This window comes from Chelonia mydas, chromosome 2, assembly GCF_015237465.2.
Source record: "Chelonia mydas isolate rCheMyd1 chromosome 2, rCheMyd1.pri.v2, whole genome shotgun sequence".
Taxonomy (NCBI): Eukaryota; Metazoa; Chordata; order Testudines; family Cheloniidae; genus Chelonia; species Chelonia mydas.
This window is the reverse complement of record NC_057850.1, coordinates 5,540,585-5,552,617: the sequence shown is the minus strand read 5'-3', so window position 1 is coordinate 5,552,617 and position 12,033 is coordinate 5,540,585.

Below are 12,033 nucleotides of genomic sequence, written 5' to 3'. Positions count from 1 at the left end.
TTAGTCTGCAGAAGAGAAGAGTGAGGGGGGATTTGATAGCTGCTTTCAACTACCTGAGAGGTGGTTCCAAAGAGGATGGAGCTCGGCTGTTCTCAGTGGTAGCTGATGACAGAACAAGGAGTAATGGTCTCAAGTTGCAGTGGGGGAGGTTTAGATATTAGGAAAAACTTTTTCACTAGGAGGGTGGTGAAGCACTGGAATGGGTTACCTAGGGAGGTGGTGGAATCTCCTTCCTTTGAGGTTTTTAAGGTCAGGCTTGACAGAGCCCTGGCTGGGATGATTTAGTTGGGGATTGGTCCTGCTTTGAGCAGGGGGTTGGACTAGATGACCTCCTGAGGTCCCTTCCAACCCTGATATTCTATGATTCTGTGATTCCTGGCTTGTATATTTCATGCATTAGCTTTCTAACATAATGGTCTTATTTGTATTATAAATGCTTAGCTGGAGTGGGATTTGAGTGGGCCATTTGAGGTGGAAGTGGGGCAAAGAATGGGGAGTGGTAAAGGGAGAGGGGGACAGAGAAGGCGAGGGAGGTGAGGGGTACAAAGAGCAGGGGTGCTGGGATAGACCCCCCAAAATCCTGAGATTGGCTTAAAAATCATGAGATTTTTAAAAAGCGGGCAGGGGCGTCTTTTTCTTTACCTTGAGGTTACACTTGGCTTGTGTTTTCTAGCTTTTCTGCACAGCCAGGAGAGCTAGAAACGTGACCGCCCCTGGCTGGAGAAGCAGGGGGTTAGTTGTGAAGGTGCTGCGTTCCTTAGGAAGAAAGAGCTGAATGTGTTAGGGACTGCCAGTATTCCAAGCAGATAGGCAGGTGCTGCCCGGAAACCTTTACCTCTGTGGACTCCTGCTGGTCTTACACCTGGAACATGGGCTTAGCAATGCACAAACCTCTTGTGGGTCAGATTAGGCATCTGAGAGATTTTCCCACCCATTTAAATCCGTCATATTGAGTTAGAATCCTCCCAAGAGCAAGCTGTCTCGCAATTTACCCATCCCCCAGTTTCATATTAGCTAGAGAAACAGGTGCTTATACATTGGGAGCAGCTTTGACCCCAGGACAAGCAGCAATTGAAAGGGTGGGGTAACTTGCATCCAGGCTCTGGATTCTGTGGAGAGAACAATTACACCACCAGGGAGGGACTCTTGGAAGTAATTACACAGTTCTCTAAAGATAAATTATTGCACCACCAGGAAGGAATTTTTAGTCCTAATTAAAACTGGTTGCAGCAATTGACTATTAATGTACCTAGACTTTAGCAAGGCTTGTGACACAGTCCCATATGACGTTCTGATCAGTAAACTGGAGAAATGGGGGCTCGGCAGAACTACCATTAATGGATACATAATTGCTTAAGCAAGCACAAACAAAGAGTAACTCTGAATGGAATGATGTCGGATTGGAAGGAGGTCTCGTGGGGTTCCACAGGGATCTGTTCTGGGTTCATGTTATTTACCATCTTTATTAATGACCTGGATGTAGGAACAGAGAGCACACTGATCAGATTTGCAGGTGACACAATACTGGAGCAGGGGGAGGTTGCAAACATTTTGGAGGATGGAGCTAAAAGTCAAAGGGATCTTGATAAATTGAAGAACTGGGCTACAGACAATAAAGTGGAATTCAACAAAGACTAATGTAAGGTGCTACACTTTGGGAAGAAAACCAAATGCACAAATACAGAATGGGGGATAACTGGCTTGGCAGCAGCACCGCTAAGGAGCTGGGAGTCAGCGTGACTCAACACGAGTCAGGAATGTGATGCTGTTGCAAAAAAAGAAATTGCTATTTTAGGTTGCGTTAACAGAGGCACAGCGCGCAAGTCACAGGAGATGACAGTACCACGCTACTCGGCACTGGTTAGGCCTCAGCTGGAGAACTGTGTCCAGTTGTGGTCACCAATGTACAGAAAGTATGTAGAGAAACTGGAGAGGATTCAGAGGTGAGCAACAAATATGATCAAAGGGCTGGACCACAAGGCAGATGAGCAAAGGCTGAAGGAACTGGGTATGTTTAGTTTGGAAGAGAGGAGATTAAAAGGGGACATGACAGTGCTCTTCAAATACTTGAAAGCCTGCCATAAAAAAGATGGAGAAAAGTTGTTCTCTCTTGTCAGAGAGGGCAGGCCAAGATGAGGCCATGGGTTCAAACTCCAGCAGAGCAGATTTAGATGAAATCTCAGGGAAAACTTCCTAACAATGAGAACAGCGGAACAGAGAGCTCGGGAGGTCATGGAAGCTCCTTTACTGGAAGTTTCCAAAAGGAGGCTGGAGAGCCATTTGTCTTGGATAGTTTAGACACAACAAATCCTGAATCTTGGCAGGGGTTAGACTAGATGACCCTTGCAGTCCCTTCTAACCCTATGATTCTGAGATAGTTCTCCAAAAACTTCAGCTCAGTGCACAGCTGTGTCCAAAAGGCTAACAGAATGTTAGGATCTATTAGGAAAGGGATAGAAAATCAGACAGAAAATATCATAATGCCACTATATGACTCCATGGTGCACCCACACCTTCAATACTGTGTCCATTTCTGGTGGCCTCATCTCAGAAAGGATGTAGCGGAACTGGAAAAGGTTCAGAGAAAGGCAACAAAGATGATCAAGGGTTTGGAACGGCTTCCATATGAGGAGAGACTAAAAATATTAGGGCTGTTCTGTTTAGAAAAGAGACATGCGGCAGGGGGTGGGAGGGGAATATGAAAAAGATCTACAAAATCATGAATGGTGTGGGAAAAGTGACTAGAGAAGCATTATTTCCCTTTCTCGCAATACAAAAACCGGGGGTTAACCAATTAAATTAATAGACAGCAGGTTTAATACAAACAAAAGAAAGTACTTTTTGCACAATGCACAATTATCCTGCACAATTCATTGCCAGGGGATATTGTGAAGGCCCAAACTATAACTGGGTTCAAAAAAAGAGCTAGATAAGTTCATGGAGGATAGATCCACTCGTGGCTATTAGCCAACATGGTCAAACCCTATGCTCTGGCTGACCCTAAACTTCTGACTGATAGAAGCTAGGAGTGGAAGACAGGGGTGAAGCACCCCAGAATTGACCTGTTCTGTACAGTCTCTCTGAAGCTCTGGTACTGGACACTGTCAGAGGCATGATACTGGGCTAGATGGACCAATGGTCTGACCCAATATGGCCGCTTTTATGTTCTTATGGCTTCATCCTTCAATCAGCACAAAAGCTGCAAAAAGCCAATGATTTTCATACTTTCCTTCCCCCAGATTGGATGCCTGGATGCTGGCAGTTCTCAGTGAAGCACTTGCATTTCTGGAATTTGCTTCCCTGGGTGGTCCAGCGTAATCCAAGCTTGCTGACCTCTCCCCAGTGATGTAAAGCCCATTTTCTCCCTCAGGCTTTAACCCATCAGGGTAATGGTGGGGGAGATCTGCTCCTGCTGTTTGGCTTTTGGGGTTGAGTCTGTATTTAGTTGACATTAGTGTCACTAGGATCTTTAGATTCAAGAAAGAGGAGGAAGACTGGAGGGTGCTGGTCAGATGGAGGGACGGTAAGGGAGCTCATCGGAAAACTGTAGACATTGCAGGAATGTGACTTCGAGACCACACAAAGACCTGGACAGAAGCAGGGTAACGACAGTGCTTAGTCCATATGCCCCTTATTGATGGGATAATTGAAAATCCTGCTCTTCGCATGAACACAAGGGGCTGCTCTGGGCATGGAGAAGTTTGTTAGGCAACCCAGATGCCTAAGATCTGCAGGGTGCCATTGTTCCTGGTTCAGCTGCTGGAACAATAGCGCCAGGATTGCAAGAATGGATTTTAGCCCGTTTTAACACTGCACTGGTATCTGAGCAGTGTAGGATCTGGTGCTTATCTGGGACATGCATCTATCATGCAGCATAGGGGGTGTTGTCCCTTGTGGTTTATAGTCTCAACAGATATCATCAAGAGAATAACAACATCAAAGCCAACGCCTGCATTTCACGGGCACTGCAGGAAGTTCTGCAGCGTGTTCTGATTAGTTCTTGGAACGCCCACGTAGCAGTTAGGAGATGTACTGTCCTACTTAAATACTGCAGGAGGGATCTTCTCTTGGCACACATCTCTGCAGCTTTGAGTCACCTTTTGGGCTCTCCCATGCCTGGCATGTCTCTCTCCCATCTGCAGCCTGGCTGAGCCCAGTGTTACCATATGTTCATCAGACTGATCTCAGGTCTCACAGCAAGTCCCTCTTTTAATACGTGGTCCAAGAGGACAGAGTGCTGGGTGAGGCTCCAACTCTCCTTTTCATGGGTGAACAAAAACTCCATCCATCTTGCAACTGCAGCCACCAAATATGGTTGATAGGGCAGGAATGGCCGACATGTGCTAGATGCTGGCAATTGGGAAGCTGCTATGGAAGTAGACGTACCCAGGGTGAAGACTGTGGAGGTGACTGAAGGTGGTATGATAAGAGACAAGAGCAGATAACTGACCACAACGCTGCCTTTCCCATGTAGCAGTGATTAGCCTAGCACACAGTATCCCAGATGGGCTCTGTCCTGGGCCTTATATAACCACAGTACCACCCACTCCAGGGTAATTATCTTTAGGCGAGCCGGTGACCGGTCTCTCCTCTATATTGCAGCCAGTGAGTAGGTGCAACCAAGATCAACTTCCCAGCTCTCCTGTTCCTAGCCTGGCATCCAGGGGAGGGTGGCTATGCGACAATGTTATCCATCCATCTTAGGGGTTGTCCTGCCGCCCATCACTGTGGCATCTGGGCACCTTCCATGTAAAATCAACAGCAAGAGTCAAATCCCTAGTGTGGTCCATGGAGTTGATGCCATTTCTCTTTTTTCCCCAGTAAAAACTCTGCTTTGGGTTTGATTTTGTACATTTTATTAATTTACTTATTTTTAGGTTGATTTGTTTAGGGCTTTTGGGGGATTAGTTGGGAATTTGGGGGTAGAAAGGGATGTCAGGGTTGGGAGTGTCATTCTGCTAGTGGGAAGGCCTTTTCGAAGGGGAGGGCTTTGCAGTGGTTCCTAAGAATGGCCAGGCTCTGGGGCTGCCTGATCTCCTCTGGCAGATTGGTTCATAGCCACATCCCCTCAGCTGAGAACACTTTGTTCCCAGCTCTCACGCTGGTCAACCTGGGCTTGGTGATCTGCATGGTCTCATGGTCATTAATGTAGCTCAGGCTAGAACATAAGAATGGCCATACCGGGTTAGACAAAAGTCCATCTAGCCCAGTATCCTGTCTTCTGGCGGTGGCCAATATCAGATGCCTCAAAGAGAATAAGCAGAACGGTAATTGTGGAGTGATCCATCCTCTGTCATCCAGTGCCAGCTTCTGGCAGTCAGAGGTTTGGGGACACTTGGAACATGGGGTTGCATCCCTGCCCATCCTGGCTAATAGCCATTGATGGACCTATCCTCCAGGAATTTATCTAGTTTTTTTCTGAACCTAGTTATACTTTTGGCCTTCACAACATCCCATGTCAATGAGTTCCACAAGTTGACAGTTCATTGTGTGAAGTACTTCCTTCTGTTCGTTTTAAACCTGCTGCCTATTAATTTAATTAATTTAATTTAATTTTAATTAATTTAAATGGCCCCTGGTTCTTATGTTATGAGAAAGAGTAAATAACACTTCCCCATTCACTTTCTCCACAGCAGTCATGATTTTATAGACCTCGATCGTATCCCCCCCCCTTAGTCTCCTCTTTTCCAAGCTGAAAATTCCCAGTCTTATTAAATCTCTCCTCACATATTCCATACCCTTAATAATTTTCATTGCCCTTCTCCACACCTTTCCCAGTTCTAATATATCTTTCTTGAGATGGGGCAACCAGAATTACACACAGTATATTCAAGGTGTGGGCATACCATGGATTTATAAAATTTAAAGGTGCAGCAGCAAACAGCCTTTGCAAGGGCTTGTCCAGGATCCTCCAATTCCTTGGAGGGCTCTACCCAGCTGCCCTCCACTCAGGGGTAGCCTTAGTTTCTTCATTCCCATGGTGCATTTGGAATAGACAATGAGGAAAGATAACTCATTCGAGGTGTTTGTTTCCTATGTAAAGCCAGAGACTACCTGTTGGGTAAGGGTGGGGTCTCAGGATCCACACAAATCTCATCCTGAGGAATGGAAAACCTCTGCTCTCCTGACATAATTCCTCCCTAGAGAGCCCCTGACCTCCATGGCACCCGCACGTTCAGCGGGAAATACAGGGGCACGCCGCAATCCCCAGTCTACAGAACGTCCGTCAATGTGTGTTGGCATCTCCGGCCAGAACGGGCATTGTGATGATTTATTACTAGGGTAGCACCAGTGGGCCCCATTCAGGGATCAAGGCCCCACTCTGCTAGGCACTATAGAGATAAATAAAACGGAGTCCCTGCTCCAGAGAGCTCACAAGCTAGAGCCCAGGCAGGCTTGTCCGGAGAGGGCGGCACTATTCAGCTGGGCTTGTTGTGCTTTCAACCCCACGAACATGGCAGTGAACGTACTGGACATGCCGAGCTGCAGCTGGGAACAGAACCATGGCGGGAAGGGTGATGCATACGACAGCTAGTGCTTAGGGCGCCAGCATGGGTTCTTCAAGACAAACCCCTGATTTCCCAACACATCACAGTCTGGTCCAGACAAGGAGACAGACAAAACTGGCCAAAATCCCAACCCCCAGCGTTGCGTAGCTGATTCTCAAGCCGGCCGCCCCGCTGCGGTTGCAATAGTCCCTCTGGCAGCAGGAGGTAGACACGTCTCCCTGGCCGGCGTGCTGGCTGGCTGCTGTACACATAGGCAGGCACAGCTTGGTGATGCGCACTGCACCGGAAGAGCCTAAATCGAAAGAGAAACGAAGGGTACTGCAGCCTTCTCCTCAGGGCACTCAGCCTGGCCCAGAGGGGAGAGCAGCCTCATGGACTAGCTCATCTGGCAATCAAGGGCTGAGAAATCTTCATGATCTACAGCCATCCCACTGGTAGTGGCCACCTCTCTGAACAGGGAGCTCATGTGATCATTCCCCTCTATTTGGCACTGGTGAGGCCACTCCTGGAGTACTGCGTCCAGTTTTGGTCCCCCCACTACAGAAGGGATGTGGACAAATTGGAGAGAGTCCAGCGGAGGGCAACGAAAATAATCAGGGGGCTGGGGCACATGACTTACGAGGAGAGGCTGAGGGAACTGGGGTTATTTAGTCTGCGGAAGAGAAGAGTGAGGGGGGATTTGATAGCAGCCTTCAACTACCTGAAGGGGGCTTCCAAAGAGGATGGAGCTCGGCTGTTCTCAGTGGTGGCAGATGACAGAACAAGGAGTAATGGTTTCAAGTTGCAGTGGGGGAGGTCTAGGTTGGATGTTAGGAAAAACTTTTTCACTAGGAGGGGGGCGAAGCACTGGAATGGGTTCCCTAGGGAGGTGGTGGAATCTCCTTCCTTAGTGGTTTTTAAGGCCCGCCTTGACAAAGCCCTGGCTGGGATGATTTAGTTGGGGATGGGTCCTGCTTTGAGCAGGGGGTTGGACTGGATGACCTCCTGAGGTCTCTTCCAACCCTGATAGTCTATTCTATTCTAATGTGGAATGCTGCATGTAGAGTTAAGTCAAACCCACATGTCCACTTGCTAGAGAGGACAAGGATGTGGTGTTCGGGGTGGGGGGTCTCAGTAAAGCGAGGGAGCTCCAGCATTGCGGCATAGCCAAGTAGTCAGGGCATTGCTCTAAGGCTTGAGAGAGGACAGTCAATTCTCTGCTCTGCCACAGCCTTCCTGTGGGACCTTGGGCAGGTTGCTTAGGCCCAGATTTAAGAATCATTGAAATCAGTGGGAGCTAGGCACTTAAATACCTTTGAGGATCAGTGCCTCAGTTCCCCATCTGTACAATGGGGACAATGGCACTGCCTATCTCACCGGGGTGAGGCCAGGTTAAAGACTGGGAGATGCTCAGGTACGACAGCAGTGGGGGCCAGATAAGCACCACCTGCAGGAGTATTTAGCGCCCTACTGAAGCACACGGAGCTGGTGTCTGTTCTGCCACCGCTGTAATAACAAGGAGTGACCAAGAGCCGGGTCATAACCGTAACAGGACTCCCAGTGCTTGCAGAGGACCCGGGTTTCACCGCAAAGGGCTCTGGGCTGGCTCTTGATACCTCTGGCTGGTGGGGCTAGCAGGGAGAAAGCGCTGTCCTACTGGCCTCGGGGAAGTTCCTGGAGCCACTTCTGCCTGTTCGGGTTCTTACGTCTGCTTCAGAAATGAGCAGAATCTAGTTTTCCCCAAGCACCTGCCTCTGGAGACCACCAGGTGCCAGGGACTGGGTGGGTGGTGCCTGGCTATCTCACCCCCCCAGCTGGCCATTCAACCTTGGGGGTTGGAAAACACCACCAGGTATGTCAGCCAGCCTCCCATCCCCCTATCTCCTGCGTGAGTACACTGGGAAGGGTGGAACTCCATTTCTTCTTCCCCGGTTTCAAACACAGCCCGGCGCGGGCAGCCAGAACTCAGAGCTAAAACCAGACTTACTGCGTCCGCTGCTTGGAACATGCACTTACTTTCATGAATTGCGGGGACTTCATAGGGCTCTAGGTGGGCCCCAGCACTGCCGGTGACAAACTAAGATCCGTGCAGACTGTTTGGTGTGAGAGGTGGGGGATTGGCTTTGAAGACCACACTGCATCTATAGACAATTGAGATCCATAGAGCTGTCTCTGGCGAGGTGTTTCTAATGCCCCCCAGCCCTATGGCACCTTGGCTCATTTTCAGGGTTTTCCGACAACAAACTTGCATATAGTTCTTACTTGTTCCCTTTTGGGGGGCGGGGAGTGTGGGGGGGGAAGAGAGAGAGAGAGAGAATGTGCGTGTGTGTGTGTTTTCCACAAAAGACTCATGTACACCCAACTATTGTTTCATGGGGGGGGAGAGATAGCTTAGTGGTTTGAGCATTGGCTTGCTAAACCCAGGGCTGTGAGCTCAATCCTCAAGAGGGCCATTTAGGGATCTGGGCCAAAAATTGGGGATTGGTCCTGCTTTGAGCAGGGGGTTGGACTAGATGACCTCCTGAGGTCCCTTCCAACCCTGATATTCTATGATATCCTTGGTAAGAAGAAGGTGAGCACTTTTTAAAGTCCCAGGCTGCCATGGCTGAGCCAAATGAGTGCAGTGACCTTTTAATAATGTGTTCACTGGTCATTAATAAGGAGAATAATTAGCAATTATATGGGGCTATACCTGTGAACAACATTAATTAAGCCTCACAATATCCCAGTGAGGTAGGTTGAGTGAATTTGATTATCTCCATTTCAAAGCTGGAGAAAGTGGAGCAGAGTGAGTGTAAGTGATGTGGCCAAGGTCAGAGAAAGAGTCAGTGTCATGTAGCATGTGGCATTAGAAAGCAGGAGTTCTCTGTTCTCAGTGATGTGCCCAGACTAGTAGACAGACTCTCTCTGCTAGTCACTAATGCTGAAACTTACTAGATTTGTCAGTCCCGACTATTGTTGCACAGTATTTGTCACCATCGGTACAGTCAGTGGGGATCAGGCACTGGTCGTTGCTGGACTGGGCGATGCAGGTGTAGCACTTCAGCGAGTGAGCTAAGGAAGGGAAACACCATGCAGATCACAGAGATGTTTGCAATACATGACACCAAGGTTTGCAATACATGACACCACCACCCTGTCCCTCCATCCCCCAATCCATCTGCTGATAAACACCTAACCCCCATTACAATAGTAAAAAACACTTTCTAATAGATTTGTCTCACTTTTCAACATACATCAGAAAATAATTAAGATGACATAGGGATTTCTAAGCCAGATCCCTCTACTTCATTTACTGCCAATAGTGATCAACACTAATGCTTCCTACCAGGAAACCCCTCCCACAACTAAAGCACTGGGATACTTATGCAATTCTATACCTGCGAGATTGGCTTTAATAATACTCTGCACATTTAGAGCACTCTGCAAACAGTAACATGGCAGTAGTCTCTCCAGAGCGAAGCTTGCAATCTCTGTTTACGGCTGAATTTTGCACCCTCTCTATACTCCCCCAAGAAACGACAGATTGGCCTGAAAATTGGTAGGTCAAGCCAGGGACCAGGGTAGAGTTTGTGGGTAAAATTTGAAGAATTTGAGTGAGGGGTTTCCCAGATAGCGCACCCTCAGCTAGTTCAGGCTGAAGGCACCCCATTGAGATGGGGAAATGTAATTGCCCTCCGTTTGGCCAATTACATTTCCATTTACTTACATTGGGCAAAGTGAAGCACGCTGATGTTTGAAAACCCATCTTTAGGGATTAGGATAGGTTGGCGACAATGCAAGAAATGGGTGAAATAAATTATACAGAAAGGATCCTCTGATAAATAAAGTGGGGGGATAGCTCCCTTTGATGGACAGCCAGCCAGCCAGTTAGCTGTAAAATCCCTCTTGGTAGCTGTTCTCTGCTTGATTTCCCTGTAAAGAGTTAACAAGCCCCCAGGTAAAAGAAAAGGAGTGGGCACCTGACCAAAAGAGCCAATGGGAAGGCAAGAAATTTTAAAATTTGGAAAGAAACTTTCCCTTTGTCTGTTGTTCTCTGGGCTGCAGAGACACGGAGCAGCAATGCTGTAGGCAAGAATGCTGTGTAAGGTTTGAACCAGGTATGAAAAATTACCTTCCATACCTAGAAGAAATAATTTGGATCAGGAATGTTTAGTTAGATGCGATCAGGTTTATTTCTTATTTTGGCTTGTGGATCTCTTCTGTGCTAACCCCAGATGCTTTTGTTTGCTTGTAACCTTTAAGCTGTAACCTTGAGCGTTTAATACAAGCCTGGAGTGGCCAGTAATTTTTAGAATCCTTGCGGGCCCCCACCTCCTGCACTCGAAGTGCCAGAGTGGGGATTCAGCCACAAAGAATAATTTCACTTTCAGCTGAGAGACATCACGGGGTGGGGTGGGGGGGACTCTGGGATTCCCACCTTCTGATGCTTAATAGCTCCGACCATCGTGCCCTCTACAGAAATGCTGGCCTCCAAACCACAAGGCAGGTCATTTCAGAATAACGTCAGCTACCTCCCCATGTCCCCCTCCTTTCTGAGTATGTTGTAATACCAAGCAGCCCAAGAGAATCACTGGGAACCTCACCTTGTTCAGCACACAGGACAGCAGCCAGCAATATAGTCAGGCAGGTCCTCATCTTGCTTTGCATTCCTCAGCCTGCACCGCAGGGGTGGGTTATATACCTCCCCGGGGTTCTTGTGACTACGAAGGCTGGAATTTTAAAGGTCCATTTCTGACGTGGGCTGGGTCACTCATGACAACACACTGATTCACGTGGCAGCTGTGCGGAAGAGCTGCCGCATGGTTTACTGGGCACTGAATCCGCATGGGAACCGAGTACTGGCTTTTCATGCCCAGCCTTGTCCCCAGCTTGCATTGGTCTTGGATTCTAGGGGGCTGACTGTCTGGGGGCAGTTGGGAGAGGTTAGGGATTAGGTCACGTCACTGACAGTAAACCTAGGGCCTCTTCTAAGGAAGCATCATCATAGTCAGCCCCGTAGGGTTATTGTTCATGATCCGTATTATGAATCTTTGTCTCCTCCTCTGATTCCAAGTGAGGGGTAAAAAGAATAGAGTTTCATCTGGGGCACAGAACAGTGTCTGGTGGTGACTCAACTGTCCAGATCAAACCTCACCAATCAAGTGCTGGGTGCAGAGCCGCTGTGTGTGGGACCAGACCAGGGCATCCCCGGGGTATCCCACAAAGCCCAGGCACACGGGAAGACCTTCTGCCAAGGCAGGTCAGCAATGCATGAGAGTCTGGCAGAGCAAACAGAGGAGAAGGAGGCACCTGTAAGATTGAGTCCAATGCATATGGCACGAGGGGGTGGACGTCACTTCCTGAGCAGCGACCTTGTAATAGCTGTAGATGGCCTCCCCTCCCCCAACTATGCTAGGACTCTGAAGTTGTCACGATACCAGAGTCAGGGAAATTTGCCTGAGCAACAAGAAGATACTGTCCACCAGTGAGGTGTTCAAGATCTTTGAGCTCTCCACAGCTCGGGGACGGATAGGTGACTTTTTTTTAAAAATAGGCAGCAGGT